This window comes from Hemiscyllium ocellatum, chromosome 45, assembly GCF_020745735.1.
Source record: "Hemiscyllium ocellatum isolate sHemOce1 chromosome 45, sHemOce1.pat.X.cur, whole genome shotgun sequence".
Lineage (NCBI taxonomy): Eukaryota > Metazoa > Chordata > Chondrichthyes > Orectolobiformes > Hemiscylliidae > Hemiscyllium > Hemiscyllium ocellatum.
The window spans coordinates 372,924-399,037 of NC_083445.1; the positions used below are offsets into that span (position 1 = coordinate 372,924).

Consider the following 26,114-nt stretch of genomic DNA (forward strand, 5'->3'; position numbering starts at 1 on the left):
TTATTTGGCTGAGTTGGCCTATAAATGAAGCAAATACATTCAAAGGGCATCTGACACCTGCTGTCAGAAAGCTTAATTTGCCTTTCAGTTTGTAAGGAACCTGATATTTGGCTGTTCATGCAATTAATTTTTCTTAACCCCCTTTGATATGCTTCCCATTCCTAGGAGCTGTAAAAGATTCACCCATTTTCTGATCACTGAATACTCGTCAGCATGATGAGCCAAATTGCCTCATGATTCCCTCCTACTTAAGATTTAAAATGTTCATTTATATATTAATCTGTTTATAATCTCAGCCTTCTCTATCTCTGTAACCACTTTGTTTCATTCAAACTCTGCACTCCACAAATTCTCCTTTTTTCTAATTTGCCTTTCCTGCATCCCCATCCTCTCTTCACCTCACAATTGGTTATGTGGCAATCCTTTAGATCCTCCTACATTTGTTCATCTTCCTTAATAACCTTCCTCAATCTTCCTTTCGTCTTCCTCAACTTTCCACTAGCTCCCTAGCTTCTTTTCAAAGTATTCTATGAATGTGTTGTCATGCTTGTGATATTTATTCCTGACTTTGTGCTTTTCTCATATTTGTGCTTTTATACCTGTGCTGTGTTCCTGTGTTCATTCTGTGTGTATTCTTGTCTTATTATTCCCATTTTTCAGTCTCTCCTGTATGCACTGTTTTTGCCTATCTTTCTGCTATTTACTGTTCTCTGTGGTTACAGTAGTTAGCACTGCTGCCTCACAGTGCTAGAGACCCAGGTTGAATTCCCACCTCAGGTGACTGAATGTGTGGAGTTTGCACGTTCTCCCCATGTCTGCGCGGGTTTCCTCCGGGTGCTCCGGTTTCCTCCCACAGTCCAAAATTGTGCAGGTAAGGTGAATTGGCCATGTTAAACTGCCTGTAGTGTTAGGTGATAGAGTAAATGTAGGGGAATGGGGCTGGGTGGGTTGCACTTTGGTGGGTCAGTGTGGACTTGTTGGGCCAAAGGGCCTGTTTCCACGCTATAGGTAATCTAATTCAATCTATATGTTACAGTTGCTTCATTGATTAGAAATGGGTTCATACAAAACTTGCACCAATTAGACTAATTAGGCCCCAAAATGGTAGGCAGGAAGTGCATACCTGGTTTCAGTTGGTAGTATCTCACATTGGTCAAGAATGTAGAAGAGCACTTCAACTGAAAGATCAAATCAGTTTTTTCATATGTGTATCTGAGGGGCCTAAGATCAATTTGTGTCCCCACTGTAATAATCAAAGGGTGCAATTAGAAATTAGTTAACAGATTGTCCACAATAAAGAAGGTGGCAATTTATTGATGTAAACATTGCTGTTCCTTCCAGTTTCATATCTGCCTCTTGATTATTACTGTTACCTACTGTTCTGATGACAATTTGGAACATTTAGCACTGTAGGTCTAGCCATATCAGATGAGCTGCATTGGTCCAAGGAGTCACCACAACCTTCTCACTTGAAGTTAATGATCATTAACAAATGCTAGCCTTGCCAGCAATGCTGTCATCTTATGAAAAAATAAAGAATATTAAAATGATGGAGAGCTTCAGACTTCCATCAATCAAAAGGTGGGAATTGTAGCTATGCACAGATTTTTCTCTAACTCTCCCATTAACTTCCCCTAAAATAGTCACAGCTACATTGCCTTGTTTTCTGGGTGACACTGCTTTAAAGCCAAACACCATGTAGTTACAACAGGAACTGAAGGTCATTCTTTCGGCCGGGGGGTGAATTTCACTGACAGCATGTCTAGTTGCCAGTCCCGATTGTGGGTATGTATTTGATTTCTGTTCTTCTGTTACGGTAATGATGTAGATTGGCCTTCTGAACATCCATGAAAAAAATAAATAAGCCTCGTTCAGGGACTGGAAAATGTGTACCTGCATTTAGACGGCATCTTTATCAATATTCTAATGAGGCCTTTGGTCATGGCTGAGTGGAACATGTAACTTCATTTCCTGATCTCCCCACAGAAGTTCATATTCCATTGTCAGGCAATCGTGCCTTGAGCTTTGTTTGGGTGTGTTTTGTTAGTGGAGATGGTGTATATATAAATTAGTGTCTACAGCTTTTTGTGTTGGGTGGAATGATGTATGTGGGTGTGTTTTCTTTGGCGCAGGGAGAGGTGTGCGTGGCTATGCACGTTTTGCTCTCTGTGGGGAAGGTGTTTTTCTGAGATGTATGATTACGTTTATTCAGGGAAAAGTGAATCCATTTTTCCCACAAAATAATGCCATTTATAAATCCAGGTTAGTGATGTCCACAAGTTTATATGTTAAAAACACAATAAATGGCATCACTTTTATCTGGTAAGTTACTTTCTTTATGACTGTATTGCAACACTGAAGCGTATGGAATTCTTCTGAGTAAATTCTGTCAGTGATGATTTCCAAAGACTGTGATGGTGAATTGCCCACACACATATGCTTGTACATCTCTGATTTTATTTTCTTTATACTGCCTTTGAGTTTATATCTGCGTGTAGGTGGATGAGCATCTTCAACCACTAATGCTCGGAGAGCTTCCTGTTTATTCAATTGTGCTGGGAAATGCATATGTTTAACAGAGATTCTGAGTTGACGATGCTTTTTGAGATGAATACTTGTTTCAAAATTTGTTTCTACCTAACAAATTATAGCGGTAATGGTTTTCTGTAACTTACAATGATATACAACAGAATGAATTACCACAGATTGTTTTTAATTCTCTGGTTTAATTTGTTAATGCTGCACCAAATCTGCTGCAGAGTAGAAAGGGTTACATATCATACTCATTGTGTCAATCTACTTTTGAGTTGCACTATATTTAGATCTTTGACAAATTGCACACTGAAACCACTATGAGACCAGGCTTGTATGCAGTTGCAGGAAGTTGATTGCAACTTTGTGACAGCACAGCTGTTACAGCTTTCTACAAACAATTCTCCAATTTCAAAGAATTTGCTACCTTAAGCGTGCCAGAGTCTATGTATGCCTGGTTTTCAAAGTATCTACAAATGTCACTCTGCAGGCAATTACTCAAAGTGTCCTTGTTTTACAAACGGATATGGTACTCTTGGTGTACTTATAATCGTGATGGAAGAATGGCAGGCTGAATGCTCTTGTTTTAAGTCTTCCATCTGAAGGTGGCATTGTAAATTTTAGGTTAGACAATAGCATAAATTTGAAACAGACAAAAGCAAAAATAGCTCAAGAATCTCCGGTCTGGCAGCATCTGTGGAGGGAAAACTGTTAACGTTTCAGATCCAGTGACACTTCTTCAGAATTGTTCGTCTTCTCCAGAAATGTGAATCTGTTTTAGTGAAGCATATTGGTGCTCGTACTGTCTAATCAAAGGACTGCTGATCTCAGTGACTGGCAGCATGCTAATTTGTGTTCCTCACTTCATGTAAACAATGGCCTTATGCATAGAATCCTGGAGCAACATACTCGGAGAGAACAAGGGAATGCTGGGTCGACAATGTTAAGAATTACTTATCACAGAAAAGTCAATTGACTGAAGTAATTAGGGTAAACAGAACTCATGATACTGGAGTGAATTATTTTCATTCCAGCTTTAATGGAGAACAGAAGGATGGGATAGTAGTAATGATAAAGTCCAAAACTGCAGTATCTTCAGGGCTGTTAAGAAAAAAAGATGGTCCTTCATCTTTGGATTTTGGCCAACATTGCAATGGATGCATTTGTTTTGCTTCTGCAGAGGATTGGCCAGTCTGGCAGTGGTACACTGTTACCATTGGAGGAAATATTATTTGGGTAAGAAGAGAACACTGAAATAATCTTGAAGGTATTTGCCTTCCTAACTGCTGCAGTACCTCCGTGTTAACTTTCTGGTCGTTCTGGTAGTAAATAAGAAAAAGAAAGAAAATATGGAGAATCACTAACCGATAATACAAAAGAACATTCAAGGGTTGAATTATCACAGCTTCTGAACAAGCTGGGAAATGACTAGTCAGTCACAAAAATATGGTGAGATTCCAATTGTTGAGGGGGGGGGAAAGTCTAAATTTTCATCCCAGGTTTTAATGGTGTGATGAGAATTTCACAATAAGCAAATCGGAAGTCCATTTTCATAAATTACCATAGAAACCTAGAAGGCAGGAGCAGGTGTAGTCATTCGACCCCTCAAACTTGGTCCACCATTCAATATGATCAGGGCTGATCATCAAGCTCCATAACCTAATCCTACCCTTCCCCATGAACTGGGAGATGGCATGGAGCAGGGTGACACTAGGTACAGGATGGCCGCTGAGCCATCAGTTCGCCACTTGACACATAAAATTGGAGTGGTGCTGGAAAAGCACAGCAGGTCAGGCAGCATCCAAGGAGCAGGAAAAGTCAACATTTCAGTCAAAAGCTCTTCATCAAAAGGTCTTTCCTGAGAAAGGACTTTTGCCTGAAATGTCGATTTTTCCTTCTCCTCGTATACTGCCTGACCTGCTGTGCTTTTCCAGCGCCACTCTAATCTTGACTCTGATCTCCAGCATCTGCAGTACAAACTTCTGCCCACTTGACACATAAGATGGCCATGGGACCACAACATGGAGAGAGACAGCAGAGCAAACACACTCACTGCCTGTGGCCACCAGAATGCCAGCATTATGCACTCACAACCTAGTTGATTAGTTTAAGGCAGATGGAGGAGGGAATACACATGAGTAATGTTTACTTACTGCCCACCAAAGTGTCTGGGTCCAGCCAATACCTTTTATAAAAATGCTAATAGCTTGATACGGACTCAATACAAAGTGCTCATAGCCAGGGCTATTAATCATGCAGTAATCATGCTTCTCAGGAAGAGTGATTAACGCCCATTACTACAGCAATGGACTTTTGCACAGACATTGAAACTGACAATGTCTGCACGGAAACTGACACCAACCCACAGATATTAACAAAGGCTGCGCTGGAACTGACAATGACTGGATCAAAACTATCAACGATTCTACAATGATCGCCATAAACAAACCATGTGACAAATCTCATGTAACCTATTGTATCACAAGATGTATAAAAGTATCTTGACATGTGCTCTGAGTCAAAAGAAGAATCACAGCTGACCACTGTGCTGTTGGTCTTTCTCTCCCAGGAGCTCCAGTATTTCCTTGTGCAATAACTCTATCATTGAACCCTGACTTTGACTCTGAGACTGGTGATTTTCCCCATAACACCCATGTCCCTTGATCCTTTAGGCACAACAGCTACATCTACCTTCTCCTTGAAATACACAATGTTTTGGTCTCAACCACTTTCCGTGATAGTGAGTCTGTGTAAGTCACCACCTTCCAGGTAAAGAAATTTCTCACCATTTCAGTCATAAACTGTGATCCTTGCATCTGAACTCTCCGACCATCAGCACCATCCTTCCTGCACAAAACCTGTCTAGAGTATTGATAGAATTTTATATAAGATCTCCTCTCATTCTTCCAAACTCCAGTGAGTACAATCTTAACTGACTCAATCTTTCCTCATACATCAATTTGATAAATTTTTGCTGAACTCCCTCTGTAGCAAGAACATCTTTCTTTCGATAAGGAGACCAAAATTACACAATATTCCAGTTGTGGCCTCGTCAATGCCCTGTATAAATGCAGCAAGACATCCTTGTTCCTGTACTCAATTCATTTCACTATCAAGGCCAATATACAGTAGGCTATCTTTACTACCTCCTGCATGTACGCACTTACTTTCAGCGAATGTTCATGAGCACAATCAGGTTTCGTTGAACATTCCCTTCTCAATTTAAGCCATTCAAACAATGATGTACCTTCCTATTTTTGCTACCAAAGTGGATAACCTCATATTTGCCCACATTATGCTGTACCTGCATTGTGGCAAAATTGAGGACTGCAGATGCTGGAAATCAGAGTCTATATTAGAGTGGTGCTGGAAAAGCACATTCCTGATGAAGGGCTTTTGCCCGAAACGTCGATTTTCCTGCTCCTCGGATACTGCCTGACCTGCTGTGCTTTTCCAGCACCACTCTAATCTAGCTCCTGCCATGCATTTGCCTACTCAGCCTATTCGAATTCCACTGTAACATCACTGCATCGTCCTCACAGCTTGTCCTTTCACCCAGCATTGGAGAAACTAGCCCAATAAGTTAGAGATCACAAAGCACAGTTCAAAATGAAATTAACAAATAGTTTATTAGTACGGCGATATCGCTGAAGAGAAATTGACTAAGCTGAAACAGTCTGTCCAGGTAGCTGAGAATCCTCTTCCCCATGTGAAAATCAAATCAGATCTTATAGGAATCTTATACAATAAGGTTAATTAAAATGGGGAAAGGTACAATATATTTGGAAATGGAGTAATCTAGTTACAATGATGATACTTGGAAAATAGTTATCGGATGAATGTCCTGATTCTCGATACAATGCAGCATCCTGACAGTATCGATGGGTCAGGAGCATCCAGTCTTCTTCACAGGTAGGTGAGAATGTCTCTTTTGAAGCAGTAAGCTGCTTCCATTGTCTTGTCCTGGAAGTCACAGCAGGTACCTGATGGCTTCAGCTCACTGCTTACTCCTTTGGGCCTCCCCCCATTATAGATGGCAGACTCTGGTCTGCTCCATAGACAATGGTCACCTGCATATCCACGGATGTTGGCATCAGAGACACATCAGCCTCACCATATCATCATGGCACATCTCCGACCCATTTGGAATATAGATTAGATTTGATTCCCTACTGTGTGGAAACAGGCCCTTCGACCCAAGTCCACACTGACCCAATGTAACCCACCCAGAGCCATTCCCCATATTTACCCCTGACTAATGCACCTAAAACGATGGGCAGTTTAACAGGACCAATTCACCTGACCTGCACATCTTTGGACTATGGGAGGAAATTGGAGCACCTGGAGGAAACCCACACAGACATGGGGAGAATGTGCAAACTCCACACAGATAGTCACGCAAGGCAGGAATCAAACCTGGGTCCCTGGTGCTGTGAGGCAACAGTGCTAACCACTAAGCCACTCCATAGTTTGAGGTGCACTGACACTTTACATTGTAATTATGCTGTCAGGACATCTTGCACACAGGGACAGGCACAGAACTCCTGCAATAGACCAAGAATTCATCTCAGGGTTCTTAGCTTGCTCTCTTAGCACTCATTCACTTTGCGCCTACTGCATCTCTGTCTAGTCTTGCAATTTGCAACTTTTTTGTAATTTGTCATCTCATTCAGAACTTGCAGGCTCACAGTCCTTATGTGTTGCCTTGCCTTTTAATGAAAACACAAATCCGAGCAACTTACTGTGGTAATCAAGATAAAAAAATCAGTCAAGGGGGTGGACATGTTTCTATATGACATCATGCTAAATTAATATTATCCTGCACCAGATACAATCGGATATTGTATGTGCACCAAAAGGCTTGAGCAATATATATCTGAATCAAACCAACAATGTAGATGCATCCCACTGTTTTCCTTGTCAGGTGCCCTAATATCCCAATAGTTGGAGGATGCTGTTCAAATCCAGTTCGGTTCCTGAATGCAGTCGGAGAGGTCACAAGGTCACATATTTGGGCAGTTGCATTATCCAAAACACTACTCGGGTAGTGTCTCCCACCCATCCTCCTCCTCTAACCAAAAACAAAGCTCTGTGTGTCAGTTGGTAAGGTGACAAGTGCTTTCTTTTGTGTTTCATTTCTTTTATTTCTGGCAGTCTATTTGGGAATTTAGAAATAGTGGGAATGGAGGTTAGGGCTGTTGAATGTTCCTCCTGCAGTAAGTGGGAGGTGAGGATCACCTCTAGTGTCCCTGCTGACTACATTTGTGGGAAGTGCACCCAACTCCAGCTCCTTGAGAACTGTTAGGGAACAGGAGTTGGAGCTGGATGAACTTCGGATCAATCAGGAGGCAGACGGGGTTATCGAGAGGAGTTACAGGGAGTTAGTTACTTCACAGGCATGTGAAGAAAGTAGATGGGTTACCATCAGAGGTAGGAAAGGAAACTGGCAGGCAGTGCAGGGATCTCCTGTGGTCGTCCCCCTCAATAACCGTTTAAGTATAAAGTATACCATTTTGGATACTGTTGGGGGAGCAGGACTTACCAGGGGTAAGCGATGGGGCACAGGTCTCTGGCACAGGGTCTGTCCCTGTTGCTCAGAGGGGTGAGGAAAAGAGAAGCAGAGCTTTAGTCATTGGGAACTCCATGGGTAGGGGCACAGAGAGGAGGTTCTGTGGGAACAAGAGAGACTTAGTTGTGAAATAGAAGTCAGTGACAAGAATGGGAGATCAGCAAAGCTCTTTACAATGAGTCTTGTTTGCTGGGACATGGAGGTTTACTAGAATGATACCAGAAATTAGGGATTTTAGATACAAGGAAAGATTAGATACATTGGGCTTATTCTCCATGGAGCAGGGAGAATTAAGTGGTGACCTTATTGAGATGTTCAAAATTATGAACAATTTTGAATGGGTAAAGATGATATGTCAGTAATTAGGGGTCACTGTTTCAAGATTATCAGCAAGAGAGCTGGGAGTGAGATGATGGAAGAGTTCCTCATTCAGACAGTTGTTAAGATTTGGAATGCACTGCCGAGGAGAGTGATGGAGGTGGATTCCATACGAGGTTTCACAATAGACCTAAATGCTTCTTTGAAACTGATGAATTTACAGGGCTACAGATGGGGCTACAGAATGGGACTAGCCAGTATAGACATGATGAGTAGAATGGTTTCATTTGGCACTGTAAAATTCTATGATTCTATGATTCTATGATTCAGGATCCTCTCCTGCTAAGGCAAAGATCCTCTTCGTAGGGGTTAAAAAATGGACCCTGGTATACCACCACTCTGCCTCCTTCTGGAATGTTTTCTCCTGAAATTCAAGGAACAGTTATTGCGAGTCCTTGATAAATATGTACCTGTCAGGCAGGCAGGAAGTGGTCAAGCAAGGGAACTGTGGTTTACTAAAGAAGTTGAATTTCTTGTCAAGAGGAAGGAGTCTTATATAAAGATGGTATGTGAAGGCTCAGTTATGGCACTTGAGAGTTACAAGTTAGCCAGGAAGGACCTAATGAGAGCTAAAAGGAGCCATGAAGGGACACAAGAAGTCTTTGGCAGGTAGGATCAAGGAAAACTATAAAACTTTCTCTCGCTATGTCAGAATAAAAGAATGAATAGAAATAAGATTAGGGCCAGTCAAGGACAGTTGTGGGAAGTTGTGTGTGGAGTCCAAAGAGATAGGCGTGGTGATAAAGAATATTTTTCATCGGTACTCATACAGGTAAAAAGAGAAGACTACTGAGATACAGGCTATTAGACTAGACTAGATTGAGGTTCATGAGCTCATATGAGCAATTCTAGGATTCTCTGGGAAGCCAGGGAGGTGATTGCAGACCCCTTAGCTTTGATCTTTATGTCATCATTGTCAACAGGAATAGTGCCAGAAGACTGGAGGATAGCAAATGTTGTTCCTTTGTTCAAGAAGGGAAGTAGAGACAACCCTGATAATTATAGACCAGTGAGCCTTACTTCGGTTGTGGGTAAAGTTTTGGAAAGGATTAGAAGAGATAAGATTTGTTACCATCTGGAAAAGAATAATTTGATTAGGTATAGTCAACATGATTTTGTGAAGGGTAGGTCATACCTCGTAAACCTTATTGAAAGCCTTATTGCCTGGGGAGGCAATGGCCTTGTGATATTATCACTGGTCCATTAATCCTGAAACCTAGATAATGTTCTGGGGATCCGGGCTCAAATCCTGCCACAGTGGAATTTGAATTCAATTTTAAAAATCTGTAATTAAGAGTCTAATGATGACCATGAATCCATTGTCAATTGTTGGCAAAACACATCTGGATCACTAATATCCTTTAGGAAGGAAACTGGTCTGGCCTACATGTGATTCCAGACCCACAGCAATTAGGGATGGACAATAAATGCTGGCCTAGTCAGTGACGCCTTATCCTGTGAATGAATATATCTTTGAGAAGTGACCAAACAGGTGGATGAGGGTAAAGCAGTTGATGTGGCGCATATGGATTTAGTAAAGTGTTTGATAAGGTTCCCCACGGTAGGCTGATGCAGAAAGTACAGAGGTATGGAACTGAGGTTGGTTTAGTGGTTTGGATCAGAAATTTGCTAGCTGTAAGAAGACAGAGGGAGGTGGTTGATGGGAAATGTTCATCCTAGAGTTCAGTTACTAGTGGGGTACCGTGAGAATCTGTTTTGAGGCCACTGCTGTTTGTCATTTTTATAAACAATCTGGATGAGGGTGTAGAAAGATGGATTAGTAAATTTGTGCACGACACTAAGGTCAGTGGAGCTGTGGACAGTGTGGAAGGATGTTGCAGGTTACAGAGGGTCATAGATATGCTGCAGAGCTGGACTGAGAGGTAGCAAATGGAGGTTAATGTGGAAAAGGGTAAGGTGATTTACTTTGGAAAGAGTAACAGGAATATAGAGTACTGGGCTAATGATAAGATTCTTGGCAGTGTAGATGAGCAGAGAGATCTCAGTGTCCATGTACATGGATCTCTGAAAGTTTTACAACCCAGGTTGATTGGATTGTTAAGAAGGCATATGGTGTGTTAGCTGTTACTGGTAGAAGGATCGAGTTTGGGAACAATGAAGGCATGTTACAGCTGTACGAAACTCTGATGTGGCCGCACTTGGAATATCGCATACAGTTCTGATCGCCGTATTATAGAAAGGATGTGAGGGCATTGGAAAGGGTGCAGAGGAAATGTACTGGGATGTTGTCTGGTATGGAGGGAAGGTCTTATGAGGAAAGGCTGAGGGACTTGAGGCTGTTTTCATTAGAGAGAAGAAGGTTGAGAGGTAACTTAATTGAAACATCTAAGATAATCAGAGGGTTAGGTAGGATGGACATTGAGAATTTTTTTCCTCAGATGGTGATGGCTAGCATGAGGGGACATAGCTTTAAATTAAGAGGTGATAGATATAGGATAGATGTCAGAGATAGGTTCTTTACCCAGAAAGTAGTAAGGATGTGGAATGCCCTGCCTGCAATAGGAGTAGACTCACCAACTTTAAGGGCATTTAAATGGTCATTGGATAAACATATGGATGATAATGGAATAACGTCGGTTAGACGAGTTTCAGATTGGTTTCACAGGTCGGCACAACATCAAGGGCTGAAGGGCCTGTACTGTGCTGTAATTTTCTATATTCTATTCCCTTCTATTAGATACAGGGGGAATTAAGTGAGATGAAAATGCTGGAATAACAGATTAACATTGAGTGCAGTGACCTTTTTATGAGATCCAGACTAAATGCAGGGATCATGGTTCCTCTGGTTGAGAAGTCTAGAACTAGGGTCACAGTCTCAGTGTAAGGAGTAGGCTATTTCAGACTGAGATAAGGAATCATTTCTTCACTCAGAGGGTGGTCAACTTGTGGAATTTGCTATCATAAAGGCTGTGGGTGTGAGACCACTAAATACATTCAAGAAATAAATTGATTGTTTTTGAGGTATTAAAGGTGTCAAGAGGTATGGAAAGGAAGCAGGAATATGATGTGTGATAAAGGATTAGCCATGATCATTTTGAATAATACAGCAAACTCAAATGGCCTACTCCTGTTCCTGGTTTCTATGTTTCTATGAAACCTTAATCTGTTTCTGTTTCCATAGATGCTGCTAAAGCTGCTATGTTTCTCCAGAACTTTCTATTTTATTTCCTATCTCCAGCACCTACAGTATTATGCTTTTAATTGAATGAGATGAAGTTGGCTAGCATATATCGGAGAGTCAGAAATCTATAGCACAGAAAAAGATCCTTTGGCCAATCGAGACTCCGCCTGTCAAAGGCAGACATGTAACTATTCTAATTCCATTTTCCAGCTCTTATAGAACATAGAACATCACAGCGCAGTACAGACCCTTCGGCCCTCGATGTTTCACTAACCTGTCATACCAATCTGAAGCCCATCCCACCTACACTATTCCATGTACGTCCATACGCTTGTCCAATGACGACTTCAATGTACTTAAAGGTGGCGAATCTACTACCGATGCAGGCAAAGCATTCAATACCCTTACTACTCTCTGAGTAAAGAAACTACCTCTGACATCTGTCCTATATCTATCACCCCTCAATTAAAGCTATGCCCCCTCGTGCTCATTGTCACCATTCTTGGAAAAAGGCTCTCCCTGTCCACCCTATCTAACCCTCTAATTATCTTGTATGTCTCTATTAAATCACCTCTCAACCTTCTTCTCTCCAACAAAAACAGCCTCAAGTCCCTCAGCCTTTCCTTGAAGACCTTGCCTCCATACCAGGCAACATCCCAGTAAATCTCCTCTGCACCCTTTCCAAAGTTTCCATATCTTTCTTATAATGTGGTGACCAGAACTGTACGCGATACTCCAAGTGCGGCCGCACCAGAGTTTTGTACAGCTGTAGCACAACCTCATGGTTCCAGAACTCGATCCCTCTATTAATAAATGCTAAAACACTGTATGCATTCTTAACAACCCTGTCAACATGGGTGGCAACTTTCAAGGATCTGTGTACCTGGACACCGAGATCTCTCTGCTCATCTACACTACCAAGCATCTTACCATTAGACCAATATTTCGCATTCTGGTTACTCAGACCAAAATTAATCTCCTCACACTTGTCCGCATTATACTCTATTTGCCATCTCTCAGCCCAGCTCTCAGCTTATCTATGTCTCTCTGTAACCCCTACAACATCCTTCGTCAATATCCACAACTCCACTGATCTTAGTGTCATCTGCAAATTTACTAACCCACCCTTCTATGCCCTCATCCAGGTCGTTTATAATAATGACGAACAGCAGTGGACCCAACACCGACCCTTGTGGTACACCACTAGTAACTGGACTCCAGGATGAACATTTCCCATCAACCATCACCCTCTGTCTTCTTTCAGCAAGACAATTACTGATCCAAACTGCTATATCTCCCACAATCCCATTCCTCCGCATTTTTGTACAATAGCCTACTGTGGGGAACCTTATCGAACACCTTGCTGAAATCCACATACACCACATCAACCAGTTTACTCTCATCTACCTGTTTGGTCACCATCTCAAAGAACTCAATCAGGTGTGAGAGGCACGACCTACCCTTCACAAAACCGTGCTGACTATCCCTAATCAAATTATTCTTTTCTAGATGATTATAAATCCTATCGCTTATAACCTTTTCCAACACTTTACCAACAACTGAAGTAAGGCTCACTGGTCTATAATTACCAGGATTGTCTCTACTCCCCTTCTTGAACAGGGGAAACATATCTGCTATCCTCCAGTCTTCTGACACTATTCCTCTTGGCCCTTGTATGTCTAGACATTGCAAGTGCCTATCTAAAAACTTCTTAAATGTTCTGAGACCTTCTGTCTGTGCCATCTTGTTCGGCAGAATTCCAGTTTACTATCACCCTTTGGATAAAAAAAATCTTGTTGATGCAAGTGGTAAGGTGTCTTGAGTGAGTGAGAAGGCAGGATTGTGGGGAGTGAGAACAGTGTATGGATGATGCTTCATGCAATATGTGCCTTAGTGAGAGGTGGGTACGGAAGCAAAGTTCAGGTAAGTTTGAGGTAGCAGAGAGAAGATGACAGCACTTACCTCATGTGGAGTGCAGAAAGTCATTAAATCTCTTCCTGCATCACTAGGTTTGCCTCCAAACCACGGGCATTGCACTAACTCAGGTATCAACAGTGGATCTGCTCAGCAAGGTCTCCTCTGGCAGTGTTGAGGACAAACAACAGCCTTCCTCTGTATAACCAGGACTGTCAGTTCCCTGTCAGTAAAGCAGGGGACCAAATTCTCTTTCTCAGCTTTCTATGGGGCGCTTTTACACAGACAGGAACTGTGAAGGGCATCTGCTAACTGACAGATATTGACCCAGTGCATAGCTGTGTTTTAAAACTGATGCTGAGTCCAGGAATCTTGGGAGATCCTGGCTGTAATGGCTAGCGCATGTTTAGTGAGCAGATCACTTTGGTACATGCATACTGAAGCGAGCTGTGGAGAACTGCGTGAGCTAACTCACTAGAGCTCATGGACAGAAATACTACACAAACTCACTGAAATTGAAAATTAGCTGATTTTTGTGTTTCTTCTAACTTTATTCAAGAAATGTAAACATCAGTAATAAGACTAGGTATTATCCATCCTTAGATAACCTTGAAAATGTCCTTATAAGCTACCTTCTTGAACTATTGCTGTTCAGGAGGTGCTGTTTGTCTGATAGGGAGAGGGTCCAATGACATTGAAGGAGTAGTGATTCCAATGAAAATGGTGTGTAGCTGGGAGAAAATGTGCAGATATTGGTGTTTCCGTTTGTCTGCTGCCTTTGTCAAAGGACTCCTAATGGGGTGGCATGGTGGCTCAGTGGTTATTACTACTGCCTCATAGTACCAGGGTCCCAGGTTCGATTCCAGCCTCGGATGACTGTGTGGAGTTTGCACATTCACCCTGTGTCTGTGTGGATTTCCTTCGGGTGCTCCGGTTTCCTCCCACAGTCCAAAGATGTGTAGGTCAGGTGAATTAGCCATGCTAAATTGCTTGCAGCATTAGGTGCATTGGTTAGGGTGAAATGGGTCTGGGTGGGTTACTCATCGGAGGGTCGTTGTGCACTGGTGCTGGAAGGAACCAATATGTGGATGGGGAGTGATCAAGTTTCCTACTTTGTCCTGAATGGTATAGAGCTTTTTGAGCATTGTTAGAGCTGTACACATTCAGATCAATGGTGATTATTCCATTCCACATCTAACTTGTACAGCTCAGTCAGTGGACATGCTTTTGAGTCAGGATTTGAGCTACTGACACAGAAATTCTCACATTGGATATGTTACAACGATGAGAGATTCAGTGCCAATAATGACGTTAAATGCAAAGGGGAGATTGTCATTGCTTGGCACTTGTGCTACATAACTTTCACTCACCACTTAATAGCCTAAGCCTGAATACAGGTCATGAATTGTCCCTGTATCTGATTTGCAAATAGTACTGAGCATTGTAGCATCATCAATGATTATCCTCACTTCTGAAGGAAAATCATTGATGGAGCAGTTTTAGAATCATACAGCATGGATACAGACCCTTTGATGCAACTCATCCATGCTGACCAGGTTTCCTAAACCAAACTAGTTCCAGTTGCCTACATTTGGCCCATCTCCCTCTAAACCTTTCATATTCATGTATCTGTTCAAATGTCTTTTAGTTGCTGTGACTCAAAGGGTGGGAGTTTTTCTCCAGAGTGTAGGAGATTGAGGGGTGACCTTATAGGTTTATAAAATCATGAAGGACATAGATAAAGTGAATAGCAAAAGCCTTCTCCCTGGGGTAGGGGAGTTCAAAACTAGAGGGCATGGGTTTAAGGTGAGACCTAAAGGGCAATTTTTTACACAAAGGGTGGTGCATGTGTAGAATGAACTGCCAGAGGAAGTGGTAGATGCAGGTACAGTTACAACATTTAAAAGACATTTGGAGAGGTACATGAGTAGAAAAGGTTTAGGGGGATTTGGGCTGAATGCAGGCAAGTGGGACAAGTGCAGTTTTGGAAAACTGGTGAGCATGGATGGGTTGGACCGAAGGGTCTATTTCCGTGCTGTACAGCTCTATGAACATAATGTTGGCTTCAAAGACAAAGAAATACAAGACCTTCAATCCAAATTTGAATTGTCTATTTGCTATTCAATTGACTTCATGATGATAACATAGCCTCTGGTTGCTGTGAATAGAAGTTTACAAAAGATATAGGCTTAAAATATGTATCAGATGGTATTGTCATCCTGTGAAAGCTCATTGCTGCTTGCAACATTGAACCTCATTAAGTATCAATCATTAGGGACTGTTGATGGTGATTCAATGCCTCAATTTATATTCTGAAAAGTCTATTTTACACGAAAAGACGTACGTATATTTTAATTTTAATCTCAAAATAGTTAATGATGAGCAAGTGATATCCACTATTGGACCACTGTCATACCAAGGTAAAAACAATGACAGCAGATACTGGAAACCAGATTCTGGATTAGTGGTGCTGGAAGAGCACAGCAGTTCAGGCAGCATCGGAGGAGCAGCAAAATCGATGTTTCGGGCAAAAGCCCTTCATCAAGGTATGGCAACTGAATCATGAAATGGACACTGTCTCATTCATTGAAAGCACCTAACAGCAGCTGAGTTTACCATGAAAGATTGTCCTTCTGATCCTCTCTCCTTGCCTGAAGCATGGTGACCCTCAGGCCACTACCAGTCATCTCTCTGTAATGAGAGAGCACCCTTGCGGTCTGGTGAGACAACAGTAACTCTACCTACCCTTACATTACCTAATTATTATTAATACATAAGAACTCTAAAATGCCTTTTGTATGGTATCAACCTGGAGTAATCACCAACAGAGATAGGATGGATGGTTAGGAAGTTGTAAATTTATGCAGATATGAGTTGCGACCTGTTTTGTTCATATCAACAAAGTGCAAAAAGCAGAGCCACAGTAATTGTGGTTTTATTCAGATCAATAACAGTCAACAATTTCCATTCATTATCTCGCTTCAGTGCTCAGTCTGGAACAGAAACTGCTTACTCATCCGCTGATAAGATCTGGTGCATGGGTGCTTTCATGACCGTTATTTTATAGCTAAGAATTTAATAAAATTACCTTCTGTTTCCACAGAAACACCACTTTAGTGTACACCTGAAGAAAAGAAATGCTTGCATCTTGTTCAGAATATCTCAAAAGCATTTTTTTCTGCAATGATCAAATAAGCAACAGTCAAATGTTACATTATATTTGGTGGCTGCCGGTGGGGGGGGGGGGGGGGGGGTAAAGTTCCCATTTAAATAGCAGGGCTTGCCACAATCCACAGTTTTGGACATATATATATGTATATATGTTTATATATATATAGTATATATTTCTAATACTGTAATAATGAAAAGTGTTGTACTGTGTAGAGTGTTGGATTGTGTTTTATTGTATTTCAATGATTATGACAGTTTTATATTGGATGGTAAACATTAACAGAATGGTTTGTTTCTACAGAGAGTTTCCACGCTGTATGGCTCTATGACTCTAAACACAGACACAGACTGATTGGGCTGAATGTTCCTTTTTATCTATTTCAATGGAACAATCTTGTCTGCTTCTTTAAGAGACAATGATGCACAGTTAATTGTAGGCATCTCAATCTCCCAAAGAAGAAACAGAGCCTTCCTCTTTGATGTTCCTCTGGTGTCCTTTTATGGGCATTATGTACAGACTTCAGCAGCCTAATCGAATGAACTGTGAATGTTGAAGACTCAGAAGTGACATTGAAAAACTAGTCTTCTCGCCATATTAAAATAAAGGAAGTGATATTTCTGGCTGTTCAGACAAATCTTGTTAAGAGAGAGAGAGAGAGAGGGCACGATCAACATGTAATACAAAGGAGTGGTCATGCAGCCCCTGATTGTAGAGATACTGGTGCTCAGGGAATCCAAGTTTCAATAAAAGAGTAACTGCTGAATTAACTTTTGTAACAATGGACAATCACCTGATGAAGGGGCAGTGCTCCGAAAGCTAGTGCTTCCAATTAAACCTGTTGGACTATAACCTGGTGTTGTGTGGTTTTTAACTTTTGTAACAAAGTACATTACTGAACATTAGCTTTGGTGGGGAGTGGATGGAAAGTGAAGAGGGGAGAGAGTTGCATTATGATGCCACTGTTAACTGTCTTGGTATAATATCATGAAGGAATGATGGGAGTTTTGGAAAATTACAAACAATGCATCTAATAGTTTTCTCAGTAGTCTTTCTTTGGTGATTGTATAGTTTTAAGTTCCTCCCTTCTTTTCAATTCTTGATTTACAGGTATTTTGTGTTTCTAACAGTGAAGACAAATTCAACATATCTGTTCAGTGCTTCATCTGTTTGCTTATTTGCCGTTATTAATTACACAGACTCATGGCTCTAGCTGAAGGGTGTGGTGCTGGAAAAGACAGTATCCGAGAAGCAGGAGAATTGACATTTCGAATGTAAACTCTTCATCAGGAATTAGGAGGTTGGCCCAAGGGGGCTGAGAGAGTGGGGGTGGGGCTGGGGGAAGGTATCTGGGAATGTGATGGGTAGATGCAGGTGGGGGGGGTGAAGGTGATAGGTCGGAGGGGAGGGTGGAGCAGATAGGTGGGAAGGAAGACAGACAGGTCAGACAGTTCAACAGAGCAGTGCTGAGCTGGAAGAGTGGATCTGGGATAAGGTGGAGGAGGGGAAATGAGGAAACTGGTGAAATCAAAATTGGTCCCATGTGGTTAGAGGGTCCCAAGGCAGAAGACGAGGCGCTCTTCCTCCAGGCAGTGGGTGGCTAGAGTTTGATGGTGGAGGACGCCCAGGTCCTGTATGTCCTTAGTGGAGGGAAAGTTAAAATGTTCTGCCACAGGGCGATGGGGTTGTTTAGTGTGAATGTCCCAGGGATGTTCTCTGAAATGTACTGCAAGTTGGAGAGCCAACTCTCCCCAATATAGAGGATATCACATTGACAGCATGGATACAGTAGGTGACGTGTGGAAGTGCAGGTAAATTTCTGTCAGATGTAGAAGGATCTTTTGGGGTCTTCGACGGAGGGGACGTGGTAGGTAGGGCTTTAGAGAGGGAATTTGAGAGCTTTAGCACCTAGGCAGCTGAAGGCAAGGTGAACAGTAGTGGAGCAATTGAGATTGGAGATGCTGAAGAGGCCAAAATGAGTTGAGTGCAGGATCTAAGAGAGGTATGAGGCCGGCGAGATTAACAAGAGAGGGATGGAGTGTGTTTGTGAAGATATTTGAAAACAATTTAAAGATTTAAAAATCAAAGTGTAACTTAATCAGTGTGAAAAGTGAATGGGACTTATTATAATTTAAGACATCACAGTTGAATCTTTGATGACACCAAATTTTCATCAGGAGGAAGGGAAGTGGAAATAGCCAAGTTCTAGAGGTAAAAAGCATCCAAGGCAGAGAAATCTTCACTGATTGGAGAAATGCCTCTGTTCATGGTGTAATAATTGATTTGCTGTAGTCAGGAATTGAGCAGCTGAAAATATGTAGATTTTCAGAGATGTAACAGAACCACCCAAAGAAAAAGCAAAGAAGATAAAAATGTACCAGGCTCCAACATTCAGTTATTGGGTGAATCATAATTCTGTGCATATTTCATGTTACTTGTGGAAGTGAACGGAGATATCAGACAGAATTCAATTATTTTCTACTGTCGGTTGCAAAATCATGAAATAGTTCGAGAATTAATTTGTAAATACTGATCAAACAAGGGTAGACCCAACCATCATTGGCTGCTTCATCAATGATCTACTCACCATCATATTGTCAGAATTGAGATGTTGCCTGAACATTGCACAGTATTCAGCACAATTCACAACAACTCAGAGTCTGAAGCAGTTATTGTCCACAAATACCATTAGATCTGTAGAATATCCTGATTTAGATTGTTTTGTAACAAGTAAAATTTGTGCCACACAAGTGCTAGGTAATGGTCATCTCCAACAAGAGAGGGTCCAACCTTTGCTCCTTGGCATTCAATGTCATTACCATTTTCTGATACCTCATGATCACTATCTTAGAGGGTTATCTCTATCCAAAAACTGAACTGAACTAGCCATACACACTGAGTCTATAAGAGCAGGTCAAAAGCCAGGAAACCTACAGGAAGTAATTCATCTCCTGACTTCTCAAAGCTGTTCACCATCTCCAAAGCATAAACCGGGAGTATGATGGAATATGTTCAGTTGCCGGGATGTGTGCAGCTCCAACAACACTCAATAAGTTAGAAAGCAGCAAAACAAACTAATAAAATGTCTGCCAGAGCCAATGTCAGGTGATGATTGTGACAATTAGTCTACATCATATACAGGCTGACATCTTCAGGTCAAAAGGTGCTAAATAGTCTGTAATTTTGAGAATAATGATGCAGAAGGAGAAAATCAAACGAACAGGTATCAGGGTAGCTTTATGCAACATTTTGAGCTTCGCACATCTGTGCAAACTCGCTCAAGATGGTGACCAAAAACTGAAGCCTTGAAGGTAAGGTTGATGCTAAACAATGTATCAAATATTGCCATTTGGAAGATATAGATGGTTGTGCATGCTTTTGGCATTTCTAATGCTCTAGAAGTGCTCTCAATGAAATGTCATTTCTCGTGGTGACCAGAACAAAGTAGTTATTGATCTTCTCAGAGTATAAGCTATTTTGGATGATCTCCTAGTCTTTGGATGTGGCAATACAATGTAATAAGCCATCACAAATGACCATCAGAAGCTGGTAAAGCTGTTAAAGAGATATTGTCAGATGAACCTGAAGCTAAACAGCCAACCAGGTCATTCAATTGACTATGTAATCAGATGACAGACAGTTATAAGTCTTGCCATGATCTCATGATTTTTACCAAGATAGCCTTAACATCTCTGCCTGGGCTTTCTCAATTTATCTTACTCAACTACACTCCAACACTGTTGACTTCTGCAACTGTTATTCAATCTTCTCCATTAATAGGCTGTGGTCTTCTCCCTATTGTCTAACCTTGTCTGCCCACAGTAATTTAGTTAAATCCCTCATAGAGTAATAGAGTCATACATCACGGAAACAGACCTTTCAGTCCATGCTGGCCATAATCCCAAATTAATCTAGTCCCACCTGCCTGCGCTTGGCCCACATCACTCCAAACATTTCTTATTCATTATTTATCCAAATGTCTTTCAAATGTTGTAACTGTATCAGCATCCATCACTTCCTCTGGAAGTTCATTCCACATGTGACTCACTCTCGATATTTAAAAAAAATTGTCCCCGTATCTTTTTTAAAATCTTGCTCCTTTCACCTTAAGAATATGCTCCCTAGTCTCTAGTCTTGAAATTCCCCTCCTTAGGGAAATGGCACCTGCCATTCACCTTATCTACACCCACCATTTTATAATGGTTTTATAAACCTCTAAGGTCACCCTCCTACATTCGAGTGAAAAAAGTCCCAGACTATGAAATCTCTCCTTATAACTCAAACTCTCCATTCTTGGCAACATCTGGTAAATCACTTAATAAACTCTTTCCATCTTAATAATATCCTTCCTATAACAGGGCGACCAGAACTGGACACAGTACTCCAGAAGAGGCCTCACCAACGCCCTGTACAACCCCAATGTAACATCCCAACTCCTATACTCAAAGGTCTGAGCAATGAAGGCAGTCATGCTAAACATCTTCTTAACTATCTATGTGATGCAAACTTCAAAGAATTATATACCTGAACCCTAGGACTCTCCATTCTACAACACCACCAAAGGGTCAACTTTTGATTGTATTAGTCTTACCTTTGTTTGTTTACTTCGCCTTTATCTAAGTTAAACTCCAGCTGCCATTCTTCAGCCCCTTGAACCAATTGATCAAGATCTCTTTGCAATGTTAGATAACCTTCTTCACTGCCCACTATACTGCCAATCTTGGTGTCATCCACGAACTTAGTAACCATGCCTTGCATACTCATTTAAATCATTTATATAAATGACAAACAAAAGAGGACCTCGCAGCAATCCCTGTGGAACATTGCGGATCACAGGCCTCCAAAAACAAACCTTCCCTGTCTCCTGCTGTTAAGCCAATTTTTGTATCTAATTAACAAGCTCCACCCTGAATCCCATGTGATCTGACTGGACTAAATAGTCTAACATGCGCAACCTTATTAAAGGCTTTACTAAAGCCCAAGTAAACAATCTGCCCTCATCAATCTTCTTGGTTACTTCCTCAAAACACTCAAAAACACAAGACACTATTTTCCTTGCACAACATTATGCTGACTATCCCTAATAGTGTCTTGCCTCTCCAAATTAATATAAATCCAATCTTTCAGATCCATTTCAATGACTTTTGGAAATACTTTGTGCAATTCTGGTCTCCTTCCTATTGGAAGGATGTTGTGATGGGATGGGACCATTCACCACAGCAGATGATTAGCCACTGCCCTTTGACCGCTGAGCATATCTAAACTAAATAAAATTGTCGTTATATTGGTTAAGGTAGTGTTTGCATTGTTTCAGTAACAACTTATCCTTGTTCATGAGAGTTCTTTTTTAAGCTTGTATTTTTTTTCCATTTACCCTCAAGTCTTCAAAATGGAAACAGAAATTATTAGTAAATATGGAAATACGAAGTTTTACCACGATGGTTTTATGTATGTTTTTGATAAACTATCCAAGAGTGATTAGAGTATTAAGTTTTGGCAATGTGAACAAAGGGGTTGACGTAATGGACGGATCCACACCAAGAGTGGCACTGTGATTAAAAACAATAAATGAATTTAAAAAGTTTTAAAAAATCGAGACACAGACGATAGAATAAAAAAAAATTGTTCTTGAATACGGTGAAAGAGATTGTTTGGAATATCTTAGAGGAATAGCGCATAACTATCAAATGAACTAAAATTTCATTGTTTAATATTAATGTGAGATTTTACTGCCATTATAAAGAATTTTAAAATATATTTCCTTTTTCTGGTTAAAGTTTGTAACTCATTTTTATATATAAACCAATAAAATGATATTTATTTTACCTTTTTTTAATCAATATGTAGTATGTGGTTGTATAAATAAAGGGGACTGAGAAGTATGAAAGAACAGGTGGGAGGGAAAACAATCAGTACATTTATATATTTCCGGTGGTGAATAGTCTCTAGAGGTCAAATGACCCCAGTGGAGAAACGCTGGTGGAGAACTGGCAGTGGCTAATCATCGGCAGCGAATCTGCCATGGTGAATCGTTACCAACCCTGCTGTGAAACTTGAAAGGGTTCAGAAAAGATTTACAAGGATGTTGCCAGGGTTGGAGGAGTTGAGCTATAGGGGGAGGCTGAATAGGCCGGGGCTGTTTTCCCAGAAGCATCGGAGGCTGAGGGGTAACCTTATAGAGGTTTATAAAATCATGAAGGGTATGGATATGGTAAATAGGCAAAGTGTTTTCCCTGGGGGGAGGGGGGGGTCCAGAACCAGAGGACATAGGTTTAGGGTGAGAGGGTAAAAATTTAAAAGGGACCTAAGGGGCAGCTTTTTCACGCAGAGGGTGGTACGTGTATGGAATGAGCTGCCAGAGGAAGTGGTGGAGGCTGGTACAATTGCAGCATTTAAAAGGCATCTGGATGGGCATATGACTAAGAAGGGTTTAGAGGGACATGGGTCAAGTGTTGGCAAATGGGACTAGGTTAATGTAGGATATTTGGTGAGCCTGGACGAATTGGGCCGAAGGGTCTTTTTCTGTGCTGTACATCTCTATGACTCTAACCTACCCACTATCGAAGTCAGACTCACAGGTGTGTAGTTCCCAGGCTTCTCCTTACATCCTTTCTTAAACAAAACCACAACATTAGCCACCCTTCTTCCATATTTGTAGATGATCCAAATATTTCTGCAATGAGTCCTGGAATTTCCCCCTTAACATCCCACAAAGTCCTGGGATACACTAGATCAGGTTCCAGAGATTTATCCATTTTTATATTTTCTAAGACCTCCTGCACATCCTCTTCTCTATTGGGAACTGTTTTCAAAACATCAACTTTTAATTTCCCTGTGTTCTCTAGCCTTGGCATGAAATTCTCACTTAACATCTCTTCAGTCTCCTTAGGTTCAACACAAAGACAACTTAATTGATCTTTCAGGGGCATTACTCTCTTTCTAGTTGGTCTGTGTCAATGTCTGCTACTCTTAAAACTCAATTTTTTATATCTATATATATGTGTATATGATTTCAGAACACTTCCCCCTTCATCATTCTCCGAAAGCTAGTACTTCCAAATAAACATGTTGGACTATAACCTGGTGTCGTCTGACTTCTAACCTTGTCCACCCCAGTCGGACACCAGCGCCAAAACATCATCGGCAGATAAAAGCAAAGATCCCTTATTCCTATCTAGCCATCTTCAGGAATCTATGGGCAAGCATCCCAAAATCACTCAGTTCCCCTGAGCTTCCTAGTGTCCTGCTATTCATTGCCATAAGATATAGAAGCAGAATTCTCCCTTAAGTACTACCTTATCTCCTTGCTTCTTGCATCATCTCCCACTTATCAGGTTAAATTCCATTTGCCGTTGATTTGAAGATCTGACCAACCCATAAAGGAACAACAGAGCAAGGTTAGGAGAAATGATTTAAAATTTATCTGGATGACGGCAGCTCCAACATCACTCAAGAAGTTCTAACTTCATCCAGGACAAAGCACCCAATTGATAGGTACTCCATCCAGACTCTTAAATATCCAAATGCCTACATCACTTGTGCGCCATAGTTGCAGTGTATCATCTGCAAGATGCAATGCAGCATCTTATGAAGAAATTTGACAGTGCCACTTTCCAAATGTATGACCTTTACCAGCAAGAAGGACAAAGAGAGTAAGTGCATTGGGAACACCATTATCTGTAGATTCTCCTTTTAGACACACACAATCCTGAATTGGAAATGTATCACAACCATCATGGAAATTGCTACCTGACAGCATTTAGTACACTTATGTGCCATGCACTACACTGGTTCAAGACAGTCAAAGTTCACAGTACCTTCCAAAGGACAACTAGGAATTGGCAATAGGCCATGTCACTGAAGCATATATCTCTACAATGGATTTTGAAGATAAAAAGCTTTAAACCCATTACCGGCAAGTTTATCCATGTTGTCCAGATATACAAATTATAAACAGTAAATAAAACAGTATTCCCAGTCTAGGTGTGAATTGTGAACTGTAACACAAAAGTAAATTTCTAATTAAGTGGTAATAAATAAAGGTTTATAAAAACATTGATGAATAGTAAATGGGCATGTGTCCATTTACTGTGAAAGGATGAACAGTCAACAGGGACACATTCCAGACATATTGGTAGCACATACAAGCGGCATATTTTTACATATGATTTTTATAAGCCTTAGTGGCATCTGCTACTGGCAGTTTGAAATGATGCAAATAGCCATAACTAATTGTAAGGGAGTTGTAATGTCAACTTTCTGACAGCAAGATGAAAGAAGGGAAGTAACATTGCGGTTGAAGGGTGATCAAACTTCTCTACGGCAAGTGGCTGGAACCTATTTGTTATGTCCTAGCTGCCATGAAAACTCATTGAAACAATTAACTGCAGCAAAAGAAAAGCACATGGCTTCAGATTCATGACTGGTTAAATGGGACAGCAGCAGATGAGGTAGTCTTCCTTGGTAGATTTCATATTGGGTGCTGCTTTTCTTCCAAAGGCAGCTTTGTTGGTCTGTGAGAGAGGGGGTATTGATGCATTGAGAATGGCTGTTGGCTGTACAATGGGGATTGAGGGACTAGAGGGAGAGTGGATTGTAGCAGATTTATGAGGGTGTCTTGGGGGCACAGGGAGGAGGTTGATCCGCACTGGGAAAGTCAATATGTACAAATAGAAAGTAGAACATGATTGGGGGAGATTGGGGTGGGATGTGGATGATAGAACAGACAGATTGCAGGGAACGGATGCCTGTCCATCTGCCCTAGCAGATTGCCAACTTCCTGTGTTCTCACCATGTGACTGCCCAGGCCCCTCAGCCATGAAGATGCAGTTAGTTGGCTGCTGCACTGCTGCTTCTGCCTAGCATCTCAGCCTAGACTCACCTCCACTTCCACTGCCAAAACAATTGTGTTACAACATGATTCTGGCCATATCTCAGAGGAAATGTTTCCATTGTAAAAGAAAAAAAATTACACGCTTCATTGATTACTATGAAGTACACTTCAGCACATTCACTTACTGAGTGAGACAAATGAATAGAGAATCTGACAAATTGTTTAAATCATAAAAGCGCCAAAGAATGTTTCTGCATGGTTGGAGATTTTCAGAAGTCTTTTATCTGTTATTTTAATGAACACATGATCTCCTTCATTAAAATCAAATATTGCCCCCAGGTAGCTATTGTCCAGCCACTGATCTGACTTCTGCCCTGTGCAGAAGAATTTCCGAACAGCCATTAATTCAATAGGTTGTGGATAGGCGTCTCCTTCTTTGAAAACTATCTGCTTCAGAAATCCATTTCTTTCAACATCACATCCTATTTCACCCAATAGGATCTTTGAGTAAATGAAGTAATGTCCAGATTTTTTAATCACCAATGCTCCTTCCTTATAGTCAATTCCACGTAAGAAG

The 26,114-nt window shown here is 41.1% G+C and overlaps 1 long non-coding RNA gene across 1 annotated transcript; it reads left to right on the top strand.

The window, feature by feature from the left end:
* The first annotated feature begins 1,735 nt into the window (after positions 1 to 1,735).
* Positions 1,736 to 17,556, top strand: LOC132836057 (uncharacterized). Its single transcript, XR_009647321.1, has 2 exons — positions 1,736 to 1,785; positions 17,008 to 17,556. It is a non-coding gene; the product is annotated as an uncharacterized LOC132836057 (long non-coding RNA).
* Positions 17,557 to 26,114: the final 8,558 nt, after the last annotated feature.